The sequence below is a fragment of the Lolium perenne genome, chromosome 3 (assembly GCF_019359855.2).
Source record: "Lolium perenne isolate Kyuss_39 chromosome 3, Kyuss_2.0, whole genome shotgun sequence".
NCBI lineage: Eukaryota > Viridiplantae > Streptophyta > Magnoliopsida > Poales > Poaceae > Lolium > Lolium perenne.
In genome coordinates this window covers 291,257,250-291,270,520 of record NC_067246.2, presented here as the reverse complement: position 1 = coordinate 291,270,520, position 13,271 = coordinate 291,257,250, and positions in this window count along the sequence as shown.

The following is a 13,271-nucleotide window of genomic DNA, read 5'->3' as shown; positions in this document are numbered from 1 at the left end:
CCGGCTCTTCTTCTTGAAGGCGCAGACCAACGACGGCCGCCTGCGAGCCTGCGGCGCCGCCTCGATCTACACCCGGCCTGGTACGCCTTTCCCCAAGATCCCCACCGTCGACTCGGTGAAGAACTGGCAAATGTCATTCTTCTACGTGCGCAACGAGGGGGAGCTCGTCGACCGGATCAACCTGCCGGAGTTCAATCCGGCTCCTCCAGTCGGCCGGATCAACTGGAGCCACAACGCCCGCTCGACGGATCCGGACGCGGAGGTGAACCTTCTCTGGGACTTCCTGGCGACAGCCACCGACGGCGGGCTGACTGCCGAAGATCTCCTCTGCACCATCGCCGAGCGCCGGGTGCTGCCGCTCCAGATGCGCACCCACAAGATCGGGCACATGTCCGGCCGGTTCGATCCGAACCGGACGTCCAAGGTGCCGCTCACCAAGGCCCAGGTGGCCAGCCGGGTGAACCACATCACCAAGGCGAACCTGGCGGAGGACTGGAGCTACGGGCTGGTGCCCTGTGACAGGAACCATCCACCGGCGCGGGTAAGCTTCGTGTCTTTGCCATTTTCCGGCTTGCGGCTGCGAGGCCGACTTCCTTTTTCTTCTGCCGACTTTCGGCTTGTCATGTGCTCATGTTTTTTCTGTCTTTCTAGCTTTTTGAGCGCCAGAACGCCGAGGACGGCGACCTGGCGATGAGGAGGTGGACGCCGGATCACGTCGATCCGGCTGACCAAGCCGGCGACCATGCCGGCGACGACGACCTGCCGCAGGCGCCTGATCTAGGCGGCCAGGGGGAGCACAATCCGCCCCCTTCACCAGAGCACCAGGAGGAGGAGGAGCCGGCGACGTCCGGCACGGGGCCAATCCCCGCCGTGCCTCTGCGTTCGAGGCCGCCAAGCACCACGGCGACTTCGGCGCCCAAGGGCACGAAGCGAGCCGGCTCCACCGCCGCCGCGGAGGCGAAGGCGAAGAAACAGCGCCGGCAGCAGCCGAAGAAGGTCCCGGAGCAAGCCGGGTGAGTTCTCTCTCTCTTTTTCTTGTTTGATTCCTTTTCTTTCCTTACTTTTGTGCTTATTATCTTTCTGTTTATCCGGCTAGGGCCCCTATCAAGTTTGCCCAGGGCGGCGGCTCCCGGCAAGCTCCGCGCGTTGTGTCGCCGCTTCCGCGCCAGAGGAGGGAGCAGACGCCGCAGCCTTCCTCGCGCGCACCCACGCCGCCGCCGCCTGCGACAGGGGCTTCTTCCTTTGCCGTGCCGCTGGCCTCAGCGCCAGATCGCGGCACGCGGGTCGAGCCAACGCGGCAGCCGACGCTGGACGACATGTTCCCGCGCCGGACACCTCTTCTGGACCCAGCCACTGGGGCCGGGCGGGGCATGCCGCCTTCAGCCGGGGCCGGAGCCTGCGGGGCTGCGCTAGGACCGGCGCCGGCAGGCCGCGCCGCTGCGGCCGGAGCCGGCAGCAGGCCCACCGTGGTGGAGTTGGACGAGAGTCCGGAGGGGCGCCCGTGCGCCGGAGATAACTGGGCCGGCTGGGCCATCCGCTGCGCCCGGAGCGACGCCGCCGCCGCAGCCGACGAGGGACGAGCCGATTAGGCAGGAGCCGGCAAGGGACGAGCCGGCGCGCACGGAGGGCGCCGACTCGCGCGCGCTGGTGAGGACGGGGACCTCATCGGCGTCACCGCGAGGCCTGCACGTGGCCAAGGGCGCACTTCTTCTTCAGGTGCCGTCCGCCTCCGACTCCAGCCTCGGCTCGGCTGCCACCATGGAGCAGGCGTGGCTCCGCGCCGACTCCTGCGAGGTGACCAGCCGGGAGGGGAAACCCCGGCCAAGCATCGGTGGAGATGTTCTTCTCCAGCCTGCAGGCCAATCTTAAGGCCAGGGCAGCCGAGGCCGCGGCTAACGTCGCCTGTGGAGGAAGCCGGCAAGGTAAGCTTTATCTGTTTTTGATCTGATTGTTATCCTGGTAGCCCTCCGAGGCATGGGCCGGCTGCTTGGAGCCGGCACGGGTTTCGCCTGATTGACTAACTTTCTCTTTTCCTTAGGCTGTGATGGACCGGCGCACCGTTTTGTATAATCGCGCCGTCACCCATTACCACAAGGCCAAGCTGGACCGGGCCGACTTGGCCCACGAGCTGGAAGCCGTCAAGGGTAAGCTCTATGCTTCTTTCGACTTGATGTCTTATTTTCTTTTTAATCTTGGTTGGCTGACATTTCTTTCCGGCCGCCTCGCAGCTGAAGCCGCCAAGGTCCCGCAGCTGGAGTCGGATCTCCGAGCCGCTCGCGCGCAGTGCGCCGAGAGCGAGGAGGCGGGCCGATCCGCCGCCGGCAAGCTCAAGCTGGCTGAGCAGGAGCTGACACAGCTGCGCCTGCTGGAGAAGAACCATCTCGCCGAGCTCGGCTCCCTCAGGACGGCGGAGAAGGAGAAGGTGGATGATCTGAGCCGGCGGCTAACGGAGGTGGAGAAGCAGCGGCTTGCGCTGCAGGAGGAGGTCACCGCCAAGTCCACGGAGCTGACGGCCACCGCCAAGCGTTGGACCGACGATTTTAGCGCGCTTGATCGCGGCTTGGCGGGTGAGTGCATCTTTATGTTCCTTCCCTTTGCCGGCTTTCGGCTGTCGACTGCCGGCTTTTGTCGGCAGCCGGCAGCAGAAACTTCTGATTTCTTCGTTATCCTCATCTTTGGGCTGGTGGCAGTCGGTTCTTGCCGGCTGCCGCCAGGCTTTTCCTTTTGGCTTAGGACTTCGAAAATTTGCATTTTTCAGCTTATTTCGGCTTTGATGGTTTCTGACTTGCTTCTTCCTCTTGCAGCGGCCTTCCCGGAGACGCAGGAGGCGGCTTTGGCAGCTGTTGGCGTCGCGCGCGACTCCAGGAGGCGGGAGACCGGCGAGGGCAGCTCGGAGTACTTCTCCATGGAGGACCACCTGGCGTCCATGGCTGCCCGCATCGAGCCCGTCACCAAGCTCGGCTGGGAGCTTCGGAAGGCGGCTGAAGAGCTGGTGCCCATGCTGTGGCCTGGGGAGGCGGCGCCGCAAGATATATCTGGCCTCATCTCCTCGATGGAGCAGGCGCCGGACCGCTTCCTCGACTGGAAGGAGTCGGCCACGCGCGCCGGTGCCGACATGGCGCTGTCCTTCGTCCTCTCCTGGTACAACGAGGTGGACCTGGGACAGCTTGAGTTCCGGCGAGCCGGCGTGGAGGACAAGCTCCCAGCAGACTTCAAGGCCGCCCGCCTTGCTCGAGCCAGCACCATCGCCGACTTCGTCGACAAGACGCTCTTCGTCGCGGACCCGAACCCTCCTCCATCCGATGGAGAATACATGGATGATGAGGAGGCGGAAGACGTGCCTGAGGACGACCCGGCCGCCGGCTCCACTGATGCCCCTCCGGCTTAGATTTCCTGCTTTTCAGTTGTTCTTTTGCAAGACAATTTATTAAATCCCCGGGATGCCGGGTGCAGATGTAAGACAATATTATTATCCTTTTATTAAGTCACACTTTAGTGTGTTTGTTAATCATTTGTGTGCCGAGTTGCTTTCTTTCGACTCGTTCGCTTTTTCCCATCCGCCCCACTCTTTGGCTGTGCCCTTGCCGGTCGTACGTCCGACTTGCGATCCGTCGCCGGATCAAGAGCGGGCCGCCGGGTGAGGCCGACGATTTCAGTCGAACGAGCTGAATTCGGCAATCCGGCACTTATAGGAAAAGTTGCAAGTCAACTCGCTTTTACTCTTTCCCTTAGTCGTTTTTCGCGTGCCGGCTCCCTAGGTCTTACTCCCGCCAGCCGGACAGCCGGGTTGCGGTCTGTAGCTGGTCGGAAGCCGGCTGTCGGAAACCGGATCACGTTACTGAGCCGACCGCGTGAGAGGGTTCAAGCCAATTGGCGAAACAAGGTAAAGTATGCGAAAAACTTGTCGGAAACGGCGCTCTTGGCGCAAGCTTTTTCATAACTCACAAAAGGGATACAAGGGATACATACATTCCTGCTCTCATGCGTAAAATGGGCGGAGTAACCTGACATTCCAGGGACGTTTAGTCTCCTCGTCAGCCTTGTCCGGCTTGTTTTTCTTAGCCTCTTGGGCATCTATGAGATAGTAGGAATCATTGCCTACTGCCTTGCTCACGATGAAGGGACCCTCCCATGGGGATGACAGTTTATGCTGTCCGGCTGTCCTCTGGATCAGCCGGAGCACTAGGTCCCCTTCTCGGAATGCTAAGGGCTGGACCTTCCGGCTGTGATAGCGTCGGAGGCTTTGCTGGTAGATGGTAGATCTAGACTCAGCCAGCAGCCGGGCCTCTTCGACCAGGTCGACTCCATCTTCGCGAGCTTCTTTGGCTTCGGCTTCTGTGTAGAGCTTGATCCTTGGCGCGTCATGCTCGATATCAGTCGGCAAGACGGCTTCGGCCCCGTATACGAGGAAAAATGGTGTGAAGCCGACTGAGCGATTTGTCGTTGTGCGCAGGCTCCACAGCACATTGGGCAATTCTTCAATCTAGCAGCCGGCTGCTCGCTCGAGCGGCTCCACCAGCCGGGGCCGGATGCCGGCTAGGACTAAGCCGTTAGCCTTTTCCACTTGTCCGTTGGACTCTGGGTGTGCCACAGAAGATAGGGCCATCCGGATCCCCATTTCCCCGCAATAGCGAGAGAAGATGCCTTGGGAGAAGTTGGTGCCGTTGTCGGTGATGATGGTGTGGGGGTAGCCGAATCTCACAATGATTTCCTTGAGGAATGTGACGGCTGTGGACCCGTCCAGTTTCTTGATTGGCTTGGCTTCGATCCACTTGGTGAATTTGTCAATCATCACCAAGAGATGTGTCATGCCGCCTCGCGCTGTTCTGAATGGGCCCACCATATCCAAGCCCCATACGGCAAATGGCCATGTGATGGGGATGGTTTTCAAGGCGGAAGCCGGCTGGTGTCTTTGCTTTGCGAAGCGCTGACAGCCGTTGCACTTCTTCACCAAATCTTCTCGCGTCTCTCGAGCGCAATCGGCCGCAAAAACCGTGCCGGAAGGCTTTGGCCACTATGGCTGGATGAGGCGTGATGTCCGCACTCTCCTTGATGGATTTCCCGTAGGAGTTCAATCCCTTCAGCCGGCTCGACGCACCGCTGGAACACCCCACTTACGCTGCGTTTGTACAGCTGGTGGTTGATGATGGTATAGGCCTTGGCCCTTCTCTCAATCTGCCTGGCCTAGACTCTATCATCAGCAAAGACACCGTCGGTGAGGTAGGAGAGGAATTCTTGTGCCCATGAAGGTACGTATCTTATCTCGAATACGCTGACCAACAGGGCCTCCTGCGTGGGAGCTTCCGGATTCGACTGCATGGTCGCCGGGTCCGGCTTGCTAGCCGGCGGGTTCGGCTTGCTAGCCCCCGAGTTTGGCGATGAAGCCCCCGGGTTGGACTGAGAAGTCCCCGGGTTCGGCATGCTAGCCGGCGGGTTCGGCTTGTTAGCCCCCGACTTGGGCGATGAAGCCCCCGGGTTCGGCTGAGCAGCCCCCGGGTCAGCCGGCACGAATATTGAATCCGAGTCCGGTGACGGTATGATGGACGGCTTCTTGAGAACCGCCAAGGCGACACCCGGCGGGATGGCTTGCCGGGTTGAGCCAATCTTGGATAAGGTATCAGCCGCTTCGTTGTTTGCTCGTGGCACATGGTGGAATTCGCAGCCGTCGAAGAAGCCGGATAGCTGCTGGACATGGAAGCGGTATGAGGCCATGTTGGCGTCCTTCGCGTCCCAGTCGCCAGATGCTTGCTGTATGACTAAGTCGGAGTCGCCGAAGCAGAGTATGCGACGCACGCCAATCTCCTTGGCTAGCTTCAGCCCATGAATGAGTGCTTCATATTCCGCCACATTGTTGGATGCAGGACGTAGTCCAGCCGGTCTCCCTTGGGAGAAGTGATGACGATGCCGGCTCCCAAGCCGTTGCGCATCTTCGAGCCGTCGAAGTGCATCTTCCAATGTGTGGAATCCGGCACAGGCGGCAGGTACTGCATCTCAGCCCAGTCGACGAAGAAGTCCGCGAGGATCTGCGACTTGATGGCTGTGCGTGGCTCGTAGAGGATAGTGTGGGCGGCTAGCTCCAGGGCCCACTTGGCAACCCGGCCGTTGGCATCCTTGCTGCCGATGATCTCCGCCAAAGGTGCTGTGGCAACCACCCTGATGGGATGTTCTTGAAAGTAATGCTTGAGCTTCTTGGCCGCCATGTAGACGCCGTAGGTGACCTTCTGGTAGTGGGGGTAGTTTTGCTTCGACTGGGAGAGCACTTCGCTGAGGTAATAGACCGGGCGCCGGACCAGCTTCTCTCTGTTTCGGCTTCTTTGCGCTCCACCACCAGGACAACGCTAACCACTCGGTTGGTGGCTGCGATGTACAACAAAGATCGGCTCCATTGAAGCCGGCGTTGCAAGGATTGGCGCGGTTGAGAGCACGCGCTTCAAGTCACGGAAGGCTTCATCCGCTCGCGGTGACCGACGAATTTGTCCGCCTTCTTCATTAGTTGATACAGTGGGCGTGCCTTCTCCCCAGCCGGCCGACGAAGCGGCTCAAGGAGTCCAGGGAGCCAGCAAACTTACGGACGTCCTTGAGGCACTGCGGCAGTTCCATCTTCTCCAGGGCACTGATCTTGTCCGGGTTGGCTTCAATCCCTCGCTGAGAGACGAGGTAGCCGAGGAGCTGGCCAGACGGCACGCCGAATGTGCACTTGGCCGGGTTGAGCTTCATCCGGAATCTTCTCAGATTGGTGAAGGTTTCTCTCAGGTCGTCAAGGAGGGTAGGCATCTCCTTGGTTTTTACAACGACATCATCCACATATGCGTGAACGTTTCTACCGATTTGATCCTGCAAGCATTTTTGCATGCACCTTTGGTAGGTGGCGCCTGCATTTTTCAAGCCGAATGGCATAGTCGTGTAGCAGTAAGCCCCGTACGGGGTAATGAACGAAGTCTTTATTTGATCGTCCGGATTCAAAGGAATCTGGTGGTAGCCTGAGTAGGCATCTAGAAAAGACAACAATTCACAGCCGGCAGTCGAGTCTATGACTTGATCTATGCGCGGCAGGGGAAAGGGATCCTTTGGGCACGCCTTGTTCAGGCTGGTGTAGTCGATACACATGCGCCAGGAGCCGTTCTTCTTCAACACCAGGACCGGGTTCGCCAACCAGTCCGGGTGCAGCACTTCCATGATGAAGCCGGCAGCTAGAGCCGGGCGATTTCTTCACCGATGGCCTTCCTTCGTTCTTCGGCGAAGCGCCCGAGAGGCTGCTTCACCGGCTTGGCTTCAGGCCGGACGTGGAGGTGGTGCTCAGCCAACTCCCTCGGCACACCCGGCATGTCTCTTGGAGTCCATGCGAAGATGTCCCGATTCTCACGGAGGAAGCTGGTGAGCTCGCTTTCCTATTTCTTGTTCAAGCCGGCACCGATGGTGACGAACTTGCGGCTGCGCCGGGTCCAAGCAGATCTTCTTGGTGTGGTCGGCCGGCTGGAAGTGAGTCGTCCCAGCCGGGTTGCTCGCAGCCGGCATGTCTGTCTCGCGCGGCTTTGGCGAGGGCAACGGCGTCGTGGATGAGCTGCTTCTCGGTGGCGATGACCAGCGTCTGGGCCATCTTGGAGCTCTGCGTGGCGCAGTCCATGGAGCGGCGATAGTCGCCGGCTACGGTGATGACCCCCTTGGGGCCAGGCAGCTTCATCTTCAGGTACCCATAGTGGGGCACCGCCATGAACTTGGTCAGGGCCGGCCTGCCCAGGAGCGCGTGGTAGGGACTCACGAGGTCCACCACCTCGAACTCGATTCTCTCTGTGCGGAAGTGGTCCGGCTGCCCGAACATCACCTCCAGCGTGATCCGGCCGATCGGCTGGCAGCAATGGCCTGGCACGATGCCATGGAAGACGGTGGGGGTGGGGCGCAACTCGGCCTCCTGGATGCCCAGCTTGCGGGCGGTGTCGCGGTAGAGGATGTTGATGCTGCTGCCGCCGTCGATGAGGACGCGCGAAAAACGCACGCTGCGACGGGTTGTGCCGATGGTGGGGTCGAGGACCATGGCGTAGCTGCCCGGCTTCGGCAGACAGCCGGTGTCGCGGCGATCAAAAGTGATGGCCTGCTCTGACCAGTTTAGGTACTGGGGGACCGGCGGTATGACCGCGTTGACCTCGAGGGAACGGCGCTCTTGGCTCGTCCTGTCCTCGGGCTCGGAGGTGAAGACGATGTAGGTGGCGTCTTCGGCCAGATATCGGCCGCCATGGTGCACTTGGTTAGCCTCGTGGTGCTCGAGGTTGGCGTTCTCTGCGCCGGCTTGGCCACCTGGCCCGCCGGCTGGTGGGGGCGGGGGGGGAGGCGGTAGGGGTTCACCGCTTGTCAGCCGCTTCATGAAGTGGCAGTCGCGGGTGGTGTGGTTGGAGGGGTTCTTGCCGCTGTGGTATTTGCACGGCGAGTCGAGCATTTGCTCAAAGGTGTACTTCGGCTTCCACTGCCGGTCTTGCTTCTGGCGGCGGCTGCCGCCTGCCGCGTTGTCCGCCACGGCGGCTACGTGGGCGGAGCCGTACCGGCGGTCCGGCTGGTCGCTGTGACGCTTGCCGCGGTAGTTGTCCCGCCGGCTGCCATGCGAGCCGCCCTCGGCCGGCTTGTGCTCAGCCGGCCTGTTGTTGTCCCGCCTTGCTGGAGCCGGTGAAATATCAGCCGGCGCCTTGCCGGCTTCCTCTGCCAGCGCGTACTTGTCTGCGATGACCATCAAGGCGGCCATCGTCTTGGGCTCGCTGCGGCGTAGCTTGTGCCACAGCATGGTGTTGGGCCGGCAGCCGCCCATGAAGAAGCTGATGGCTTGCATCTCGTGCACGCCCTCGCAAGAGTTGCGCATCTCGCACCAGCGCGTCAGGTACGCGCGATCCGTCTCGTCGGGGCCCTGCTTGCACATCTCGAGCTGCTGGGGGCGACCCGGCCGGCGATAAGTGCCGGTGAAGTTGCTGATGAAGGCGGCTTCAAGTCCAGCCAGCCGTTTATGCTGCCGGCTGGCAGGTTGTTGAGCCACGTGCGGGCGGAGCCGAGTAGCATCAGGGGGGAGTAGCGCACAGCCCAGCGCTTGTTGCCTTTGGCGATGCCGACTGCGGTAGAGTAGTCCTGCAGCCAGTCCTCCGGCTTGGCGGTGCCGTCGTACTTGGGGGTGTCGCGCGGGAGCTGGAAGCCGTCGACCATGGGCTCGTTGAGGATCCGCGGCCCGAAGCACTTTGGGCCGGCTGGCCCCTCTTCTTCCGCGATGCGGGATTGAACCAGCCGGTCGAGGCGGTCCCGGGCGTCGGTGGGCTCGATGCGCGGGCCCAGCCGGGAGTGTGCCGGCTGGCGCGCGCCGCTTGCTTCTGGAGCCGGCCGGTGATGACGGCGGGGCCCGGAGTCTTGCTCCTGGTTCCGGCTCGGAGGGGCCCGGCTGCGACTACTGCCGCTCGGCTGGTGGCTTGGCCGGCCCGAGCTGTGCGTGGCCCGGGAGTCACGGTGCCGGCTTGGTGTTGGGGAGGCGGACTCGGCCGTGTCCCTGGCGCCTTCCCTGTCGTTGCCTGCAGCTCCACGAGCGTGAGAAGCTCTGGGGGCATTGACATACCTGGGGTCGGCGATCTGCCTGTTGGCTGCGTTGAGCAGCTCAGTCACCCGCTTGGTCTGGCGGCGTAACTCTTCGCCTTCGAGGCGGTTCAGCTCTTCTGCGGCGGCTTCTGCCGCGCGCACGTTCTTGTCGGGGGTGTTGTAGACGGGAGCTCCGCGGACGGAGCCGGCGAAGGAGCGCCGTCGCGGGCGATCTCAGCGCCCAGGTCGCGGCCCCTGCGGCGGATATGGCCGGCTCGGCTTGGCTCGTCGCCGCCTGGAGTGAGGCCGTGGGCGCGGTTGTACTCGCGCTGGGTGATCTCCATCTGGCGCTTAGCAGCGGCCAGTTCTTCGGTTTGCTTGAGGAGGAGCTGGCGGTGCGCCTCCAAGTCCGCCTCGATGGCGGTGGGGTCTGCACCAGGCGTGAGCGGGGTGCTCAGTTTTGCCCGGACTGCATCCAGCCGGGACGGTGGTGGTGGCGCTTTCGGGCCCGAGCCGGAGGCGTTGGGGTCGATGTTGCGCTCCAGTCGGGCCGCGCATGCGCGGGTTCTTGGTGGGGAGCTCGTCGCCAGCCATCATGACTTGCACGACGGCGGGGCTGGCGGAAGCGCTGCTGCCGACTCGCGGAGGAGGGCTAGCGCAGCGCAGCACCTGCCGCGGGTAGCGCGGCGGTGCGACGGTGGCGACGTAGACGTCGAAGCCGCCGAAGGAGATGACACTGCCGCCGGCTGGGAAGGGGCGGTCAGCGAAGCAGCCAGCGTTGTCGCTGACGCAGTTGAGGGAGCCGAATCTCCAGATCAAGCCTGAAGCGACTCGCTCGCCGGTGGTGATGGTGAGGCCCGTCCGGATGAAGACACCGGCCGAGGATGCTGAAGGCCCCACGGTGGGCGCCAAATGTCGTGGTATCGTCACGGCATATGCCATAGGGTGGCTAATCGAAGTGGTTCCTGAGGGATCTCACGGCGGTATCCGGAAGCGGGTATGGGCACGAGCGACACGGCGACGTACCCAGGTTCGAGGCCCTCCGGTGGAGGTAAAACCTCTACTCCTGCTATGAGTGTATATGATGATCACACAGTACAGTGGTGCTCCTAGAGCTGTGTCCGGCTGGCCCCGAGAGGCTAAGGGAGACGATGGTCTCTCTCACAGGGCAGCTCTGTAGGTAGGTGAAAGGGATAAATGATCGATCCCCTGCACGAGAGGGGGTAGTGCGGCTTATATAAGCACCGGCACTTTACATATAAGACCCTATAGTTTTACGGGCCGGCTTGGCCGGCTCCGGCTTCCGCTCCTTCCCGAGGCGGTGACGTCAGGAGTGGTTGAGCATCGTGGCCTGTCCCATCCGGCTGCCACGGTCAGCGGTATGGAGGAGGTGTCCCTGTCGCCGTCAGCCACTGTAGCCAGTACGGATCGTCGTAAGCCCTGACGGCCTGTCCGGCGCGTGGCACTATTGCTCCACAGTGCCCCGCGCTTTACGGAAGATGGAGTCAGCGTGGACTTTGGGAACCCGGATCACCAACCCGGTTCCTTCCAGTGCAAGACTCGCCAGCCTCGAGTCGGTCCGAGGTACAAACCCCGCCGGATATGGCTTGTAGAAGCCGGCCCAGCTACAGCATTGGTGGCCGTAGCCAGGCCGACTAGGATCTAGAGCCAGCCGGCTTCCGGACCAGCCGGCCACGGCGCCAGCCGGCTGCTCCTCAGCCGGCCTTTGCCGCCAGCCGGCCAGTGGTCAGCCGGCTGCTCCGCGTCCATTGCCCTATCCGGGGTCTTCCCCCCGACAGCCTCGAACTACCCTTGCCCACCGGGCTACCGCATCCCGGCTGGCTGGAGCCTAAGCGCCGGAGGCGTGCCTGTCCCTCCCGTCCCTCAGGGTACTGCTCGCCGGGCGGCCATCACGAACCACTACTACCTCGACCTCACGCCGGAGCAGCGGATGAATCCCCGCTGGCATCCCGACAACCAGCAGACTTGGGACGTCTTCTTCATCAATCGGTATGAGAGGGTGCTCGCCAGGTATGAGGAGGATGGTCTGCCTCCTGGGAACTTCCACGAGGACGGCCGTCGGCTATGGTGGGGCGGCCGGTGACATAGGCATCCCCAATGGGCCTGCCGAAGATGGTACCCGGGGTTTACTGAAGGCCCACGACTCGATGAATATGAAGATTCGGAAGCCCAAGTTAGTATTAAGGAAAGCTAGAGTTGTAATACGAAAAACATACTTGTAATCTTACGGGATGAGTTAGAAACCTTCCCGGACTCTGTAGCCTGTGTATTGTGAATCCCTCGACTCCACCTCCTATATAAGGGGGGGTCGAGGGACAAAGAAAGGATCGATTCATTGTCTCACGCAACCCTAGTTTTTACATCGTCGAGTACTTTTCGGCTGAAACTTTCGAGATCTACTTGCCCTCTACTTCCGCTAAACCCTTGTCTACAATCTGTCGGCATTGATAAGTTAATCCCTTGTCAATTGGCGCCGTCTGTGGGAATTAGAGGTGTCAAGGATCTGATCTCGATGGCACGTTCAAGATCGTCGACTTCGTCGACTTCGTCAACTGCAAGTAACGCGATGGATAGAGGTAAACAGATCGAAACTGGTCCAATTGATTTTGTTCCTCACCCGCCCTCCCGTTTGGATGCATATGCGTATCTGGAGGAGCCCATGAAGATGACGTTAGGAAAGTTCCACTTCCGCGTCGAGAAAGAAGGAGCGTATCGTCTCGAAATTCCGATCTCGTCGGGATTATCAGCGGTCGATCCCGATCTTTCGAGTTCTGCATCGTCAATCGAGTCAGGCGACGAGGAAACTTCGTCGCCACGCTTCATCAGTACTGTGGCAAGCGAAAAACTCGCCAAAATCTTCAGCAACATGTCCTTCGAGTCATCCGCGGACTCCGATATAAGCGATGACACGAGCAATATAGACAGCTTCAACTTCATCGACAGATCCAATGTTGTGGGGAAGGTCTTCACCACTCTCTATGATGGTGTCACCAAACCTGACAAAGTCCAGAATCCAAAATATCATCAGATCTATGCCATTGGAGAAACAAGTCGCCCGCAGGAGGAGACGTCAGAGAATTTCGATGATGCGGGAAATCCGTATGTCGACCCTGCAGATCTCACTCGAGGTTTAGGGACAAAATATGTTGGGCCTGGAGTTCGGCAGATGATACAATTTCCGCAGGCAGTATGGGATAGAGTGGCGAGAGCCATTAATGGCACAGAACCACTAACTGTAACGGCGACACCTGAGGAGTTGCAGGCATATCAATATAAGCTTGCACGTATCAGGCGGGAGCTCGAGAAACAAAAAAATGAGTTGGATAGAAGACAGGAAGCGGCTTCCGCGTCAAGCAGGCGAAGGGCGGAGTTGAGTCGACAATCTGGTACTTCGGGAGATAGTCACAGAGCAACTCGAAATAGGGCAAGATCGCGGCTGCAAAATATACCTGAGGCAGATAGGGAGAATTTGGTTCAAAACCTCGACATGTCCTTTATGTCGATAGATACGAGGGGGAACATTATCCCTAAGACACCAGAAGCTGGGTACATGGCGACGCAGGCTTTCATCCTCGCATCCAAACCACCTCCCGGAGATCCAAGAGAGACATTGTACAATATGGCCATGGCACGAGTTGGTGCCATGGGAACGGCGTTTATAAATTTGCCTCCCAAAGGATCAGCAAGGCAAAATAGTCCACGACCTACTG